A 20181-nucleotide genomic window follows, 5' to 3' on the forward strand; every position below is an offset into this window, starting at 1 on the left:
CCGAAAGACTGCAATCTAATTAATGAACTACCTGCAAGAGTCCTCGCGAAGCTAACAGCATGCTTAAGTAGTCAAGACATCTACTGGCTTTTATGTAATCACAAGCTTCATTACGGTATTACGGGACCCTATCCTCAGCCAGATAAATCCAATCCACGTCCTCCAAGCATACTTCAGGAATATAAGTAAAGTAAAGTTTGTCCCACTATACGCCATGTTTGGGGGAGTGGAGGTATAGCCCCTCTCTTCCTTGACCCCGGCACTAGATGGGGGTGAGTGGTCAGCATCACGCCCCGGCCGGCTTTACCCCCGGGAAAGGACCCCGATACCCATTGTAAAGGAGTCTGGGTGGGCCCCAGAGCCGGTCTGGACGCAGAGGCTAGAGGAAAAATCCTCTGCCCCCGTCGGGGATCGAACCCCGGTCGTCCAGCCCGTAGCTACTCGCTATACTGACTGAGCTATCCCGGCTCGTTACTTCAGGAATATACATTTTAATATTACCTTTAATCTATACCAAGGGCTTCTTCCCTTTTAGGTTTTATAATTAAAATTATATGTTCGTATTTTTTATCTCGCCCATACTTATTATACTTCCCACATCTCATTTTTTGATTATCATCACAAAATATGGTAAAGATTAAAATTAAACTTTTCATTATTCGATTTAATCTTGTCTCCTATTACGTTTTCTGGTACACCGCTGGAACCTGATTTAGGGTGAAAAGGTCAAGTTTCACGTCCATATAAAACACATGGAAGCCTCTAATTATAGTTTCGCACATTTTTAAATGAATGGTAGCAAGTACGAGGTGCGATCGGAAGGTTTCCAGACTGCGCGTATAAAAACCCGTACACTTATCTCAGGTATTAAATTCATCCATCACCCTCGAAGTAGTTCCCCTGGGAGTGAACACAACGATCCCAGCGCCGCTGCCAAGACCCTATTTCATTTTGCCATATTTTAAGTGAAGTCTATATCATTAACACAGTTAGACAAATTAATTAATCATAGCACATATCTTGGCTATAATCTAAATGGAAGGATAATATTAAAATTGATCTGAAAGAAATCGTGTGTGAGGATGTGAATTGGATTTATATGGTTGCATAAAATGCTGTGAATTTGTTGACTGCCTGAGCTATGTCTCAAGAAAGTCTGTTGCCATAGAGATTATTAGTTGGATTAAACATAAATTTATTCTGTATATCTATTATGAAATCAAATTACGAGAATTGCTAACTGAAGTAGCAGTGATGGCATTTCACACTGCTCAAAGCGTAAGACGCACTTTGCAGATGATTCTGCTAATAACAGATCGCTTCCTTTCAGTCTCGACGCCAAGTACTCAAGAACATACAAAACAAGAGATCTTAGTGAACAATTCCAAGTTGACCTCTAAATACCAGGAACCAGCGAAGCTTCTAATTAATGACTAAGAACAAACAACGAGTAGGAGAAAGGGGTACAGAGGCAAACGGGGGTTCAAGAAGAATTACAGAGGGCTGTAGACGGTGTCGGGGGGGGGGGGGACTGGAAGAAGGAAACGCACCATCATTTATCACTTTCTTGAGCTTCCTCTTGCTTAATTATCTACTCCTCCTAAGAGCTCCTGCGAGAAAGCCATCTCTTTCTCTCAGTTGAAACCATTACGAGAATGCGCCTTCCAAATTACTTCAATTTGCAACGTATCACCGCTAGCAAAGTAACTACGGACTTTGCTAAAGGCTAATATTCGGCAAACGCAACTTCCCTGGGACTGAACGCCACATAAGTTCTACTTAGAATTCTTTCGTTCTCTTAATACAAGGCGCGTCCTCAAAGTAAGTTTCCCTGGGGCCGTTTACAGAAACAAAACACAATTTTATGGAAATATTTATTGCAACAGATACAGCAAGTGTCCAGCTATTTTTCAATATATTCGCCACCGGAATTGAGACATTGGTCATACCGTGGGACCAACCTTTGAATACCTGTGTCGTAGAAGTCTGCCGCCTGGGATTGGAACCACTGTGTGACAACCATCTCCGCCTCTCTGTCATTCTCAAAACGCTGACGCTGACCGGACAGGAATTTCTTGAGGTGTAGGAAAAGATGGAAATCACTGGGAGCGAGGTCCGGGCTGTAGGGTGAATGATTAAACACCTCCCAGCTGAACTCCTGCAGGAGACTTGCTGTCCGTCGAGCCGTGTGCGGCCTAGCGTTATCACTGACCGCACTTCACAGTCGGCGGGAGCTGGAATAAGAACCTCCATCTTCAACAGCTGCAACGATGCTACTGTGAGAACGCGGGAGGTGCCGTTAGTGCATGCGCCATGCTACGTCATTGCTCTATCACGTACGCACAGTCGCTTCGCGCAATATAAGGTTTGCTAGCTGTGGGACGAGTGGGAAACTTACTTTGAGGACGCGCCTCGTATTCAGTCTCAGCACCGACCACGGGGAGAATTATTCATAGGCCTATATCACCATAAAATGAAGGAAACACCAACAGTTTCTTCATCGACGTTTAAATTTCAGTACATCGCAAGTTTTGAGGACAGCCCTCTAATCAAACTCTACACAAATCCGAACAAATCAGGGAAATTTAGATTTAACTGGGAAAGATTTACTACGGAATAACAGCAGTGATAATATTCATGCAGTCTGCAGGATTCGAACTCTAAACTTTCCCAGTGCAATGTAGGCCTACTGTCAATCAAGCATGAACATGTCTGAATTTTATGTCGTGCCAGTGGATCTGTGGGTAAATGTGACGATGCACTTCATCATCACTCCGTGAAGACGTAAGTGGGGATGAAGGTGAAGCTTCACGTATTCTGAGCTTCGATACTCGATTGCTGTCTGGACGTGACGTAGTTGCAAAGAATGATATTAAAAAAATCCTGTCTCTAACAGAAATTGAAACTCGGCCTGTCACATGTCTTAGTGAATGAGCAGCCTCGCCTCAGTTGCGGTAATATACCGCAATATTTCGTCAACAGGCAGAAACAATGATCTATAATCCCATATTAGGAAGCAAAGCTTTTGAATATGACATTGTGTCGATGAGAGACTAGTATGCTACATAGAACAACCTTCGTTTCGTGTATGACTGAGAAAATTTAAGAAAAAAGTCGATTAAAGTTTCTTCTAGGTAAGACTAATACTAAAAACCTGTAACTGAATTCAATCCTCAGACCATAAATTCGAGAAAATACAAAATCAATACTGTTAATATTTTTCTGTCACCCAATCTCATTCTTTTACTATTCTCTTTCAAAATTATTGTTTCGTTTTTCCTTCCGAACTCACGTCCAGCTGGAAGGAAAAGCCCTTGCTTTCGTGACGTTTCAACTACAGCAACACGGATTCTAAGCAAGAATAAACACTCCCATTTGTTGGTTATGTCTGCATAACTGCAGAAGAAAATGTCTTCATTAGAACCGAAAACCATATGTAAACAGCGAACCCCACCAGTGACCAAACACTAGAAAACTCTTTACTCTCTTATTATCATATTACTGCGGAGTAACAGCTACCACAACTCGACACTAGACGCATTCAGATTGTTGGGTAAAGCAGAATAATGTAATGGAGGTCAGCTGTTAACAAGAAACCAATGCGGTGAACAATTGCGTAAGTTTAAGATTTCGACATAAAGTTTGTCGCTCACGTGCAGTGAAGTTTTGACATTTGTGGTGACTCTTATTCAAACAATATTTTTAAACTGTTTGCCTTTCTTCCACAGAATTTAAAAAAAAACGAATAATTACATGTGATTAGGACGATGACAGTAATGGTTAAGGCGTATTTTGAAATCACAGGAAGTGTTTAACCTAATAGTTTCTTAGGAAACAGCGTTCAGGTTGGAAGAATATCCTCTTTTAGTCTGTGGGTGTAATGACAACTCTTCTTTTTCTGTACGACAAACTATGGAGAGCATATTCGTCCCTGAGAAGCTGATAGTAGCTTACATATGGCACAAATTATATATATATATATACATATATATACACTACATTGTACTCGCTATGGGAGATAGGAGTTGAAGGAGACTGGATTTTGGTGGCTCAGGACAGGGTCCGGTGGATGGCTTTGGTTAATTCGGTGATGAACCTTCGGGTTCGGTAAGCCATCTGGTTGGTTGGGTCCACTATTTGGGAAGCCTGAGGGGAAGAGACCCCTGGGGAAACCTAGACGTAGATTGGAGGATAATGTCAGGCGGGATCTACGGGAGATAGGAGTTGAAGAAGACTGGATTTTGTTGTCCCAGGACAGGGTCCGGTGGATGGCTTTGGTTAATTCGGTGATGAACCTTCGGGTTCGGTAAGCCATCTGGTTGGTTGGGTCCACTATTTGGGAAGCCTGAGGGGAAGAGACCCCTGGGGAAACCTAGACGTAGATTGGAGGATAATGTCAGGCGGGATCTACGGGAGATAGGAGTTGAAGAAGACTGGATTTTGTTGTCCCAGGACAGGGTCCGGTGGATGACTTTGGTTAATTCGGTGATGAACCTTCGGGTTCCGTAAGCCAACTAGTTAGTTAGTTAGTTAGTTAGTTGCAAACTCTGCAGTGTAAGTATCAGTATGGTTCAAGTGGATACGTTTAAATATTTATTAAGTTATAATACATTACATTTGACAACATCGGGAACTAAACCAAGATCTATTGGAAGAAGTTTATTGCAGTTGAATATTGTTCTCTACTTTTATTCAGATTACAATATATGGAGTGGAAGCCTGTAGTAACCTACTTGTGAACATAGATCGTTGCATGTAGCCTGTGTATATTACACGTAATTACATTAAAACCTCATCATCTTTGATCGCAAGGTAATAAAATCATAGCAATTTTATCGTTGAACCAGTTCGTGTTTAATAGAAATTGTGTTATCATTCATGCTCTGATACCGGTAATGATTAGGCTACTCATCTTGCAGAATTGAACTCGTTGATAATCGAAACGGAAGATAATGGGGAATAAATCTACATCGAGTTGCCTCAGTATCAACCAAATTTTTGTTAAAATCTCAGATTTTCCTGACTGACACACAACAGTTTGGCGTCACTGCGTTCTGTGGCCCGTGCGGGGATGCAAGGTAAAACGTAAAAGATGACTGTCTTCTGGGTTGTTACGCCGTATAGTCTGTTTGAAGTTTTCCGACGTTTCAGAGGTCCTTACTACCTCCATCATCAGGACGAATAATATCAGCGCAAATTATTAAATGTTGTATGAGCCCCATATTAAAAGTTAGAGTAAGGCACAGAAAAGCCTATTTTTTCACTAACAACGCACTTTAATTTTAAATAGTTTGTCTTAAGTAATATAACAGTTTTATTTTGATTAATAATTTAGGCCCTGTAACTCCAGCGCCCCCGCTGGAAAACACATTATAGGCGCATGATTATCTTGTCCCGTGTTCTCGCATGGGTATAATTAGCTGTAACAATTGTGTGGCCTCAGTAACTGCTTGCTCCATAAATTTGTATGCAATTAGAACACAACTCTATCCCATGTTTCATTAATGAATATAAACTTTACATAAGTCCTGTCTCTCGCACTAGACATATGAGATACTGGGATACTGGGAACGACCCGTTCTTCAAGTGCCTGAGCACTACAGGTCCCAACTTTTCGTTGGCTTGATCTGTAGACATTCGGTAGGACTCCTTGGACGAGGGATCGGCCCGTCGCAAGGCCTCTACCTGTACACAGGACAGCACAACAAACACCCATGGCTTGAGTGGGATTCGAACCCACGGTCCCACGACTCAGACCGCGCGGCCACTGCGGACCCCAGGTACATACAAAACTTAGTCCAAAAATCCTAAAAAAAGAGAGACCACTTTGCTTACATGGGAGGATAAATATTATTGGATCTTAGTGCAATGGGATTTGTGGATTGGACTAGGCTTGTATGGCTCATAATAGATCCCAATAGCGGGCTGTTGTGAATTCGATAATGAACATTTGACTTTTATGAAAGGCGGGGAATTTCTTTAGTCGCTGAAGAACTAGAAACTTGTCAAAGAAACTGTGGCCCATTAAGTTTGAAACAACAAGTACCAATTTATTTTATTTATTTTAGTGTTCTGTCTGACGACAGGTCCATATGAACAGGATCCTTCAATCCTTTTCTCGGACTGGGACCTGTTCATATACGTTCTTGGCAGATGATCCAGAAGTGGTTTGCCATTGCCTTCTTCTTTGTGTGAATGGAGTAATTGTTGGGATGCCATGGAGAAACCGGGGAAGCCCCCAGAGGAAAACTCCGTGTTGCCTAGACCACGGCCTTGCCCAACACAAGTTATAAATTCGGGCATCGCCGGGAATCGAACCCGAGACCCCAGGATTACAAGGCCAGCGTTCTAACCGCTAGACCACCTCATCTTATTATTATTTAGTGTTCTGTCTGACGACAGGTCCATATGAACAGGATCCTTCCATCCTTTTCTCGGACTGGGACCTGTTCATATACGTTCTTGGCAGATGATCCAGAAGTGGTTTGCCATTGCCTTCTTCTGTGTGTGAATGGAGTAATTGTTGGGATGCCACGGAGAAACCGGGGAAGCCCCCGGAGGAAAACTCCGTGTTGCCTAGACCACGGCCTTGCCCAACACAAGTTATAAATTCGGGCACCGCCGGTAATCGAACCCGAGACCCCAGGATTACAAGGCCATTAACAAGGCTATTTAATTGCGTATGGCATAAGCAACAGAATGAACACATCGAGGCAATATTGATGATGTAAAACGGGTCGTAGAAAGTTCGGAACCTTTTTGTTTATTGGAAATATCAGAGAACTGTATTCGGTGTCGTCGCGGTGGAGGTGAGGTGATTGTCACGCAAAAGGAAGGTGGTTACTGTGGAAAGAAAATTACAAAGGAACAATAATCAGTTTGATTACCCTGCATTATTGATATTTTAATTAATTATTCTTAGATTTTTCTCCGTAATTTTAAAAGGTGTACTCATGAAAGCAGCTAAAAGGCATTCCACAGACTCTTACTGATATCGTAAGAAACTGTGTTGAATGTAATTTGCCAATATTTCTTTTAATGAAATTCAGAAATAGGAACACTACGTTTGGTGCAACCATTCATTGATTTTCAGTATATAAGTCAAGCTAATCACACAAATAAAGCCAATGCGAAAATCTAGCCGCAAAAAGAAAGTTGATGCTCTTAAAATGAATAATTAATTAGTATAACATTCCTTTCCGGTTTATTTTACGAAGAAGCCGACAAAACGGAGGAGCGAACAACTAAATGAGGCCGCATCTGCTCTAAACTATCAATCACTACAACTATAATAATAAGAAGAATAAGGATGCATTTTTTAAAAGTCACGGGATCGATTACCGCCGGTACGACGGGGATTTCCCCATTCGAAACAAGTGCTGCCCCACGGATATTTGCTGCACTTAATGACTAAACATTGTCGGCGTTAAGCGTAAATAATGATAACGAGAAATCGGAGCAGTGGCGCAGTCTGTCGGGATGAAGTTTAAACAGCAACTCTGAAATAACTTGACCTCCAACGCGTAACTGACATGGCGGCGAAATTCAAGGTGATGTTATCACAAGGAACGTGTTACTTGTTATTCACGAACGATTATTAAAGTTGGTTACTGCAGATCAGACAGTAATGGCGGTTTGTTAATGCGAACGTAAACAGTCAAATTTAGCATGAAATGTTTCAAATCTATTAACCAGCATTTTGTTAGTCGAATATTCTCATAACATCTTTGTCTTCTTAATTAATTAATTAACATGTTAAGTTTCCCACAAAGCAATAATTAGGCTCCTTTGTTTTAGTATACGGTTATTTATAAACTTTTCACAAAGTTAGTACTGAAATAATTAGATTTCAATGCTCTTAGTTATACCTGCTAAAATTTTACACTCACAAAATTTTTGATTTTATATATCTATATTTTAATCTTTAAAGTTTTTAAGTAGGCGACGGGAAGTCAGATACGTGGTACCTAACGACTCCAAAAGGACATCCAAAGACATTTGAATTAGAATGTGACCGGATATGACCTCCATTTGCCACACAGTTTGCGTGATCTCATGAAAATGCATAACGAATAAAGCAGAAATGAGACGTTATCACAACAGAACTGCATGTTGGGTCCCATATAATATTTAGACGTGTGTTATATATGTTGACATTTATAGTTAATCTATATTTTAGTCTTATGAAAATACCTGGAAACATTAGGCTTTGTAAAATGGAATTCTTTTTAATTTCTGTGCAGTTTATATTCCTTTCTAAGGTGCATTCGCTACAGCGACAAAGTATATATTCCTGTAGCTTACATGTGATTGCATGAGCAGTGTTTTGGATTTAGGACTAGGCGAAGTCGCGGTATATCCAAACAAAATTTAGGCACGACACATTGTGCACAGTTTGATGAACCGTTCGGATTTGAACATTTCTAGAAAATCTGCATCCGAGCACACAGGCCAATTGTCAATGTCTCGCACGATGGGAAAAATGCTATCCGATGGACGGACTCCTCGTTCAAAATTTATTACCGAATTTGTAATAAATAAATTAAAAAGAAATTGACTACATCAACAGCTAAATCGACAGGAGATAGACAAGCGACCCTCTGCATTTCTTAAACACGTTATTATAATACAGTAGAAGTTCATTTTGCATGATATTCTTGTACTAGAACTTTGTTTCCTCCCTTTTAAAATGATTTAAGGCGACTTTCCATGTCAGAGCAGGGTTTATTTGATTTATCTAGAACGGATTAAGGAATTACTAATGGCGCCAAGTGATCTAGTTCTGTAATAGGAAATATCAAGGATAAGTCTTCGTATGAAGCAATCCATCTACACTTATCGTGACTTACATTGTGACATACATTTGACAAGCCTCGTAAACTATTCTGATACATTCCCTTTCCTTGGTACGTAATCCTTGAAATATCATAGTGTATCTCACATCACTAACATCTGCAAGGGAAGGAATTTTTTCTGGGACGAGAAAATGTGCTATAAGTACGAGTGTGAATACGTGAAAAATTCTCGCAATAAACGTAATAAATAAAATCAGGCCGCAAAATATAATTATTTATTTTAATTTTCGTATACTTCACATTTTATAAAATATAAAACAACCCAAACCTTCTGAGTACCTACTCTCTATTCTTCGGTGTAAAATTAATAAAATTGAAAATTTGTAAGTTTAATTTGGGTACATAGACAGTGACAAATTCTGACCATTAATGTTCTTCGCCCTACTGGAACACTAAAGTTCTAATCAGGATTCCATTTTAAAATTCTATGGCCACTGTCCCATGTTTATTTTGACAAAGTGGGTAATAAAACAAACATTTTACATTCTGTTCTGTAAACTGCCATTAAATAGCCACGGTGGTCTAGCGGTTAGAACGCTGGCCTTGTAATCCTGGGGTCTCGGGTTCGATTCCCGGCGGTGCCCGAATTTATAACTTGTGTTGGGCAAGGCCGTGGTCTAGGCAACACGGAGTTTTCCTCCGGGGGCTTCCCCGGTTTCTCCGTGGCATCCCAACAATTACTCCATTCACACACAGAAGAAGGCAATGGCAAACCACTTCTGGATCATCTGCCAAGAACGTATATGAACAGGTCCCAGTCCGAGAAAAGGATGGAAGGATCCTGTTCATATGGACCTGTCGTCAGACAGAACACTAAATAATAATATGAAGAGGTGGTCTAGCGGTTAGAACGCTGGCCTTGTAATCCTGTGGTCCCGGGTTCGATTCCCGGCGGTGACCGAATTTATAACTTGTGTTGGGCAAGGCCGTGGTCTAGGCAATGGCAAACCACTTCTGGATCATCTGCCAAGAACGTATATGAACAGGTCCCAGTCCGAGAAAAGGATGGAAGGATCCTGTTCATATGGACCTGTCGTCAGACAGAACACTAAATAATAATAATAATAATAATAAACTGCCATTAAGAAGTGCAGCTTGCAGAAGATCTCAAGACAGTCACTAAATCACATTCCTGTTCTGAGGACGTTTCCGAAGCACAAAGTTACAGATCTTCTTAGGCTGTTTGACTTAACTTTGACCTTAGTTATGCGACATTATGTACGTCGTGCGTAAGGGTTCATTATGCAGCCAACATTCTACTCTCCAGACGTTCCTCCACAGTGGAGCTTGAACAGACGAGTTTTCAGCTAACAAAATTCGCCAAATCGATATTTTCTTTCATCATTCTACCATTCCTCCATAATTTTCTGTCTCATCCAGGACCAACAGTACATTATCTTAACCTAGATCATAAGCTAGGGGCTTCAGCTATTAGCATATCTCTTTGCTGACCTCGTATTTAAGATGGCTTGGCTTAGTTTTTAAGATATTTCGGCTTCAACAAGTCAACTTGATTAGAGTGAAATGACGTAAATATTCCAGACACGCACACAAGAGGTTTGATCGATTGAACAGTCGAGATATCCAATTTGGAGCGAGTTATTTGCGGCATACAAATGCGAAATTTTCTTACAAAAACACATTATCTAATAAGTATTTTAGTTACTTGTGTTTCATTTGTGTTAAGACTCGTAGCGCTGTCTCTTATCTTGAAAATGAATTTTAAACTAATTCCTGTAATGCGGCAATATGAAACGCATTTTCAAAGGAATATCCCGCCGTTCCTATAACAAAAACTTCTATCTTAATTGCGTTTTGCAGTTAAAAAAAAGCATTTCTCTGTTTCTTTATTCACATCACACAAGACGTATCTTATATGATAAATGGTTAGCTACTTGCACAGGTTTACAGGCCTAGGGCTATATTTCAGGCAATGTTATCTCTTTCGTCCTTTATTCTGTATTAATTCTCTACTTTTCGTTCCGGTATTTTCCTTCTTCCCTTATTTGTTTCTACGTTTTTCCTTTCAGTTTCTTTTTTATTCATTTACCACGAATACAATAAGCGATGTAATTCGCTAATTAGTCCAGAGCCCCTCCTTCGCTTAATACAGGGGGCGTGGCCTCATTTTCAGTCAGACGTACGATGTTAGATCTCTGTTTCGACTCTTTTCAAATAAATAGATACAAGCCCGGCCTACGCTTACTAACAGTGAAGTTGGATTATATTTTATACACCAAAGACGAATACAGACAGCGGGCCAAATTTGTGTTTCAATATCTCGACTTTGAAGACGTGTGTCCGTGGACACAAACGGGCTTGGCAACGAGAAGCGTGAAATAGTTTGAAAGAATAAGCAGGTGCTTCTGACTAGAACTTCTGGTCTGTGCTCCTTCAAGTGTTTCAGTCCAGTGAGATTATGAATTATGTAAATTATGTAATTAGTTTACAATTTAGCAATCCGGTTCTGTGTGAAATTTTCACCTGACAACGACGCAAATTAAATTTATTAGATATAATATCAAAGTTTCGTATCATTGCCATATTTATAATTTAACACAAAATATTTTATATATAAGTCGTATTTACGTTTAAAATCTGCCTTCATATAAAATTTAACACGCCTCGCTAAATTCGTTTCTTATTTATTATCATGACATCGGAAGCTAAGTATAATTTGAGTTCACGTGGCCGCCATGTTGTTGTTTCAAATTATAAAAAATCTTAACTCAGCAAAATTGGCGCATTCTTTAATTATCTGTTGCCAATATGCTAATCAGCACTCTATACTGGCTCTCCTGAGGAAATGTAATATATTCCGGCCAGTGTTAAATTTCAGTCGTCGCCTCCGCGTCGGGTGAAAGGCATCATGGCGTCGTTCTTTGGTCCTGGTACAGCATGAACATGAAACACTTGTCTTCGTCGTTTAAGCCCTCTGAAGTCCTATGCCTTCCTTTCCAAATATATAAGGCTATTTCCGTTGTATAGGGGTGCGAAATTCGGCCTCTCTTCAAAAGACAAACCTGGAAGGTGTCTGAGAAAGAAATTCTGAAGAGAAAATTTGCATCTATGAGGACGATTTAATAGAGAAAATTACGTGATAAGGAGGAAGATAATTTGTAATCTTTTTTGAGTGTGTTGAAATAACAAAGGAAGGTTCTTGTAGGGCATGCTAGAAATGAAAAATGCATACAGAATTATTCGGAAAACCTGAGACCACTTGGACATTCTAGAAACAGGTGAGAAGATCATATTGGAAGGAAATATAAGATCTTGCGATAGCGTGTGAGGATGTCGAATGGATTTAAGTGGCTAAAGATAGGATTGAATACCGGGCTTCTAATCAGTCGATGTAATGACTTTTCAAGTTGAATAAAGTCCACGATTTCTGACGATTTGTTCAAATAGGGACCACATATTCTGACGGACATAACAAAAACTGTATTTCTAAGTTGATATAATTGCGTCATATTGTGAATTAAAATTTAATTATTCGTGTTTTTTCCGTCTAATCACAATTGCATATAAATAAAATTATACATATGATATTAAAATATCATTTACATATTTGGTACATCTTTTTACTACATGTTTCGGTTACATTGAACCATCTTCAGGTGTAAAGTTAAAAGTTAAAAATTATAATCTTATGTATATACATGTAGTAAAAAGATGTACCAAATATTTAAATGATATTTTAATATCTTATGTATAATTTTATTTATATACAATTGTGATTAGACGGAAAAAACACGAATACTTAAACTGTATTTCTAGTAAAGTAGTAAAAATATGTCAAAAATTGAGAGGGCTGTTATTAATACTCGTTCCCTAACTAATAGTAATAAATCCGAGGGATAAAATGTTTGCTTACAGTAGGTGTGGGGTGGCAAGTATGTCCAAAATTTTATAGAATCGTTTCTTTTAATCTTGCTAGTAACAGCAGACGTGGAATGTTAGATAATAAATAAATTTATCTCCGAAAAACAGTCATGATAATGTGGAATAGATTGAACACGTTTCGTAAAGGTTTCTTATATCTGGCCTTTTATTAAACCGCTGATAACTTCCTGGTTCCACAGTACCAGGAAGATATTTATTGGAGCATACAAAAGCATATGCTATAAGAAATCTCTGCCATGTGAAATGTCGAAAGTGTAAAGACATTCTAAATAAAAATATATTTCAAAATTATTGTCTTATGGATTACAGGGTCGTGTAGTCTAGAAGTTCACCAGTGTTTCAGAGGTCCTTGCTGCATCTATCATCAGGGCGATTAAAAGTTTTTTCGAGAATTAAGTTGTTTTGTGTAGAAATATGAGATAAACCAGCTGTGCGTTTACGTGAACAGGTTCAAATTGAGCAGCTGAATCATAACTTAGGCGAATGATATGTATCGAATATCGAAAGAACGCATTACCATAGAGCTTCATCACTTCAAAAGCGCTATGAGTGTCCTTGCCTCTGACTTTGTATCGGAAAATAACGCTGAAGTAATGACCACAATTAGCCTAACAACGCCTGTGTTACACCATCGCTTTCGTGAGCCTCCTCTAGATTCAATTATTCGATTCCATCATGACACTTTTTGTTACCCTTTCAGTATTTCTTTAACCATACCAAGAAACCTAATTCAATTTTCGTAGGCAACAAGTATGTCAGAAGTTCGTTCTGTCCTTTTGTACCAACTTGTTACAACAGAAGCTGATTTTTCAACAAAATAGTACAATAATAGACTTCCAAGGTATAGAAGAAGAGAGAGAATTTGATTGTAATTTCCTCGTCACCACGAAACATCTTGAAACAAACTACAAAGGCGGATTGATTTAGAAGCAAGTGTGAGAACAGCCGTGTAGTTGTCACTATTGTTGAGAAATAGTCCAATGAGAGGGCGAGCAGTAATGTACACGGGACAGACAAATTCCTTTTCTTGTAAGCGTCACCAACTCACAGCGCCTCTTTCCACAGTCATTAAGAACACTTCTCATACGTTAATCCCGATACAGTGCAGAATTCTTCAGTGCAGAAGATGCAGACATCGTCAATAAAATTTGAGGTTTTCACTTCTATTCACGCTGAAGATTGCTGTCTTCTGGGTTGTTGAGCCCTGTAGTCTGGTAGATTTCCACCGACGTTTTAGAGTTCATGTATGACAGCAATCTTCAGCGTGAATAGACATTTGGCACAACGTTAGATTTATTACATACGAAAATTAATAATAATAATAGCACGTAGAAGACATGTAGCACACTTGAAAAATATAAGCTATACATACAAAGATTTATCAAGAAATTCGGAAGCACAGGGACCACCTGTAATCAAAATTAGTTTTAAAGCGATGGGATGTGAGGACGTTCACTGGATGAATGAGGTCAAATGCTAGGCTCTTGTAAAATATGCACAAGGAAATATGAAATATCAAATGAAATACGACGATCGCAATCAGTAAAATTACTCATCCCGTGTCGAAAATGGTTTTATCGAGTAAAATTTCAGTTTCTCGGCGGTGAGTCTGGATATGGCTCTCTTCTGGGTTGTAGTGTCATGTAGTCTGATAGAATTTCACCGACGTTTCAGATATGATTGCAGCAAGCACATATGAAACGGAAATAAAATTCTATTAGACTACACGGCGACACAACTCGAAGGGCAAACATCTTGTTATATTGGATTCATATTATATCTGATCCATGTTTCTTATGTTTTGACTTTACAAACTCTTCGTTAATTTTACTGCTACAGAAAATCATTAAGTTGTCAACAGCAGCCATACTGTGACCGTACGTCATAATACATTCTGTATTACGTTAATTGAGATGGTGAATCACAATCAGAGACCGGATATAGGCGAAATGGAAACTTTTTAGCAGGTGAACGAACAAAGTCATGTAAATCATCGCATTGGAATATATAGAGAAGATATTTCCAGAATAAATGCCTATGAATTTTACAGAACTCGAGAAATAACACGTTTCCAATATCCACAAACAACCGCGTTGAATCATTTACATATGAGGAATTGGAATGTCTGCTTCCTGAATTTTCTGAATAGCCTGCGTACGTATAAAAATGCTGAAAGACACAGACACAACGGTTTCTGCGTTCAGTTGCAGGGATAAAATGATGCACATGTTAGTTACACGTAAAGTACTTCTTCAGTTGCTAATATTCACTTATCTGGTTAAAAAATTGCCCACATCTAATTAAACCTAAAGGTTCATAACATGTTCACATCAGCCTGTCACTAATTCCTTTCCAGAGCCAGATTAATCCAGTCCACACCCTCACACCCCAATCCTGTATGATCTCCTTTAATATTATAGCGAGTGTTGGAAATATCCAAGAGCTTTCGAGTTATCTCATTTCTTTCTACTAATATGCATTTATTTCTCAACCCTCCTGTTCTTGCTACATGTCATGCCCATCTCACTCTACTTGATTTAATGACCATAATAGTATTAAACCAAGAGAAGGGATAATGAAGCCCCTCGTTTGCTGTTTCTTCCATTAACGTGAGAGGCCAACATTCACAACGATAGAGAAAAAAAGCAACACTTAACACTAAATGTGTTTTATAATTAAATATTTTAGCCGGCGTATTTTAAGCCAGAGACAGTTTGGTATTCTTTGTGACTTGATTTTACTATTATATTTAGGTCCGTAAATCCAATTAAATACAATGTTTGTAATAGATTAACTAACTCCAAGAAGCATGTTTATAATTCTGCATGAACCATGGTCTTTATTGAGAAGCTGACAGTAGCTCGGCCAGTCAGGAATAATCACTTCTCAGCTGAAGAATCACATCCATGTTCGAAAGAGCCCCGCAAAATGTCTACATCCGGAGGCTGGTGAATCCAGTCTACAAATCCCTGCTCTGTGTCCTTAAAATAAATTGTTATGACCCGTCCGTCTACCGCCACGTCTTCCACAACTGCGACACGTTAGTAGGTGTTTGTCCATGAGCCTAAATAGTTACCGGAAATTCAATACACTTTCTACTTTCTTAAAAATCTTTAATTTTTCTGAATCACGTGAAATCTTCATCGGAGAATTCAATTCGTTTAACCTGACACGTACTGTTGCTTTATAACAAATGCAGCTGATCACTAACTAACTAACTAGATGGCTTAAGGAACCCGAAGGTTCATCGCCGAATTAACTAAAGCCCTCTACCGGACCCTGTCCTGGGCCAACAAAATCCAATCTCCTTCAACTCCTATCTCCCATAGATCCAGTCTGAGATTATCCTCCCATCTACGTCTAGGTCTCCCCAGCGGTCTCTTCCCTTCAGGCTTCCCAAATAGTGGACCCAACCAACCAGATGGCTTACCGAACCCGAAGGTTCATCACCGAATCAACCAAAGCCCTCCACCGGACCCTGTCCTGGGCCAACAAAATCCAGTCTCCTTCAACTCCTATCTCCCATAGATCCCGCCTGAGATTATCCTCCCATCTACGTCTAGGTCTCCCCAGCGGTCTCTTCCCTTCAGGCTTCCCAAATAGTGGACCCAACCAACCAGATGGCTTACCGAACCCGAAGGTTCATCACCGAATTAACCAAAGCCCTCCACTGGACCCTGTCCTGGGCCAACGAAATCCAGTCTCCTTCAACTCCTATCTCCCATAGATCCCACTTGATATTATCCTCCCATCTACGTCTAGGTCTCCCCAGCGGTCTCTTCTCCTCAGGCTTCCCAACCAATACCCGGTGCACACATCTTGTCCCATCCATGCGCGCTACATGCCCAGCCCATCTCATCACTCTAACTGATCTTATCGTAATAAACTTGAAGCTTCTGAACCAAACATTGAAGAAAGTGCCTTCTGTTCTGCATCTCATTCGAATGATACACATTTCATAAAGTGTTCGTCTATTTTTGGTGTTCCGTAGTTCGTGCGCCTTCTGCGTTATGGGTTTCAGCAGTGAAGTGTTCCTATGCTACAGCACTACGGACCGCGCTGAATGTAGCAACGAGGCGGACCACCCGCGTCGCTCGAGATATGATCCGACCCAAGAGTGCACTCGCGCGCCGCCGCCGGGATTGACCGGCGGCTCCATAACTCCACTGAACTTCGCTGATGGTCTGTTTCCTCAACACACTTCCGCTGTATTTAAATACATTTTCACGCATAGAAACGCATAATAGATTGAACCTTCATGCATACTACACAGGACTGTAGTTCCACGTGTCTTTCACACGGACGTCCTGTTAAATCCGCTGTCGTATGTGCCAGAATAATAACCTTCCCCAGGTGTTCCAACCATTGTTATGAATATTAAATGAGAGATTTCAAATAATTCCGTACAGCAGAGTCCTTGAGAAGCTGTTAGTAGCTTAGCAGATCAACCAGCATTTCATTGTAAACGAAAATGTATTTCCGTGTTCCATAGCTGAATCCTGTTCGCGTTGTCACTTCTTTTTAGTCAAATTCCATTTTAGTAATATCCTCTTACTACGCATGTGGGTTCTACAAACGGTCTCTTCCCATAAGTTTGTCCAACAACAAATTTGGTAACGGTATGCATTTCTCATCTATGTTATTTGGATGTCTAACACATTTCATCCTCCTTTATTCGAGAACTCTAAGAATAGGCTAGTTACTAACTACAACACAATTTATGAAACACCTTATGATATATATTTCTCCATTATCCTCGTACTTTCACTTATCCGTCCAAATTTCTCTTTAACATTCTTTCTCATACAGTATGGACGTGCATGCTTCCATCTGGGCGAAGAATTAAATTTCATGTCAAATGACCCTCCTCGATTTGATTACGCGATATTTTGCACGGTTTATAAACGATCTCTTCACAATTCCAATAACATTTTACACTAAGGAAATAATTTTAAATTTGTAGCAAAATTTATTCTCAGTAAATATCTTCTTACAATGTTTTAAACTTTAATACAGAGTTAGATTTGAGGTTTTCACGACGGTGAGTTCGAAGACTGCTGTCTTCTAGGTTGTAAAATTGTGTAGTCTGTGTAGAAGTTTACAAACGTTTCAGAGTTCTATTCCTCTATCATCAAGGCAATGAGTCATCGACCTGATGATGCAGGCAGCAAGGACCTCTGAAAAGTTTACAAATGCTTAATTGAAAAGAACGAAGCTTTTTCTACATTCAGATTCGAAATTATATTTATTACTAATATAATTAATAATGAAGTCATAATTCCATTAAAATTATATTTCTATCAGTTATTTCTATAAACTAGTTAATCATTTAATCGTTCGACAGTGATGAGTTTGGCGCATTTTTAATTACTTTCTGAATAATATTAATAGTGTTTTCGTTTAGTTGCAAATCTAGTGGTGGTTTTTTGTCAGAATGTTAATGTTAGAAACAAATATATCTGTTTCGAATTTTATTGTAACTCATTTATAAAGTCGCAGACGAGGCCCGCCGAATAGTTGACCGACGTACAAACAAGTCGTAAGCGATTGTCTGTTTTCACTTTCTTATAAAATGCGATTTAATGTTAATAAGAAATCAATCAGTCCTTCCCCATTCCAGCTTGTAGAAGTGGTTGCTGTCTGATAAGGAATTGCGAGCTTGAGAACACGAAGTGAGGCAAATCCAAGCGAGATTTTATATATTCGGAATGAAGGTAGGATAAATGATAAAACCTGTATCGCACATCAAAAAAGATTCACCTAACTTAAATTTCTTTATTAAGTCAAGTATCTCTCAAGGTTGTATTGTCTTACACTGAATTCTAGCGTTCTTACAGAAGAATATTTGTGGACACAAAAATTTCTAGACTACATTTCAAATACGTTCCAAGCTTGAAACATGCGTTCTGTGCTCTTACCACTTCGCTTGACTTCCCAGAAATCTCAGTGTGTCCCTCCCTCTACTAACGCATTGCAGGAACACACACCTAATGATAACCAGAGTTTAGATAATAAACACTTGAAGTACTGGGTGGGAGGATTTGATAGGTTCTTATGTTCTTTTACAGTGCTGTTTCAACTACATTACTATATAACATAGATTTGTCTAGAAGGTGCTCGCGAATGATAAGAATGTAAGGATTTGAAAGGAGGCGGTGTTGGGAGTGAGGCAAGGTATTAAATACCTAACTATAAACGGTAGATAGAACGATATTTTTAACGATATATATATTGTTTCAGTAAGAGCAAATTTGTCTTTCATTTATACCAAATATGAAGAAACACACAATCGAACTGTAGTGTAATAAGATAGCTGTCTTCTGGGTTGTTGTACCATGTAGTCTAGTGGGAATTTATCGTCGTTTCAGGGGTGAGATTGCCCCGACGATGTAAGTTAAGTAGGCAATTTACTTCATAGATGAGCAGCTATGATCTTCCCCAGAAGACATATGCTCCACCGAAATATTCTTAACGAAATATTTAGTGTGATCTGGATTTTGGAAGCGTATTTATTGGTAAATGATTGCCATCATTTCGGAGGGAACTACCGTCTCCGTTTCAATTTTGAAAAGTTGTAACCATTTACAACAATATTTGACGCCAAAACTCAGAAGACCAAAATTAAAGTCTTTTCAGTTAGAACACAAAATTTTATGTTAACATTCATATAAGGTATAATACAGTGGAACAGAATATAATAGAACAGTTTAGAATGAAATACAATAAAATACAATACAATACGGGATACTTCAAACAATTGTTTTTGTAAATTCACCTTCAGTTTTTTTGTAATTTAAACAATTACTCTGAGTTCTAATGCCGGTTTAGACCTATTTTGTTTGCTTAGATAGCGCTGACCTACGTTTCACGTGGACGCATGAAAGATAACGTTAGAACGTATATTCCTAAACAGGCCAGTGGTTATGCAACCAGTGAGGGCGCTGTTAATAACAGAATGTTGTGGTCGCATAGCAACACGCTCTGTTGAATGATTAGTTCCATTTCTCGCCACGTAACCATCGCCTTGTTCGGGATATAATCATACCAACCTCAGTCGTAATGTAAATCCCATTATGAAAGAGGGGCCAGTGTTTTCCAATGGTCTGTGTGTAGTAAAGGCGGTCTCAGTTCTTCAAGTCAGTGGAATGTAACCGCGCCAACGTACACTTTATCAATCATAATTAGGCTTGCTGACGTCAGGTTTCATATGTCGGGCCACCAAGGGTTCCCATCTGAAAGTTCCTTGACCTAACATAACCAACTGTACGTATGCCAAGAGCAGTCCATCATAGAAGGTTTCGTGTCATTATTTATCATTTTAAATAATTTATAATAATGGACACCCTCTGAAAATAAAATAACTGCATTTCAAATTATTTTGTAATTACAATTTCCAAAAATATACTTTGTTGTTGCACAGCTG

At 39.2% G+C, this 20181-nt stretch overlaps 1 protein-coding gene across 1 annotated transcript in view; it reads left to right on the plus strand.

Moving 5' to 3' along the window:
- Positions 1-20181, plus strand: part of LOC110840949 (uncharacterized) — a 157013-nt gene that overhangs the window by 127909 nt on the left and 8923 nt on the right. The gene's annotated exons all lie outside the window — the stretch shown is intronic.

Source organism: Zootermopsis nevadensis, unplaced genomic scaffold (assembly GCF_977971745.1).
Source record: "Zootermopsis nevadensis isolate Lab colony 2312 unplaced genomic scaffold, Znev_1.0 Znev_ptg000019l, whole genome shotgun sequence".
In the NCBI taxonomy this organism is placed as follows: domain Eukaryota; kingdom Metazoa; phylum Arthropoda; class Insecta; order Blattodea; family Termopsidae; genus Zootermopsis; species Zootermopsis nevadensis.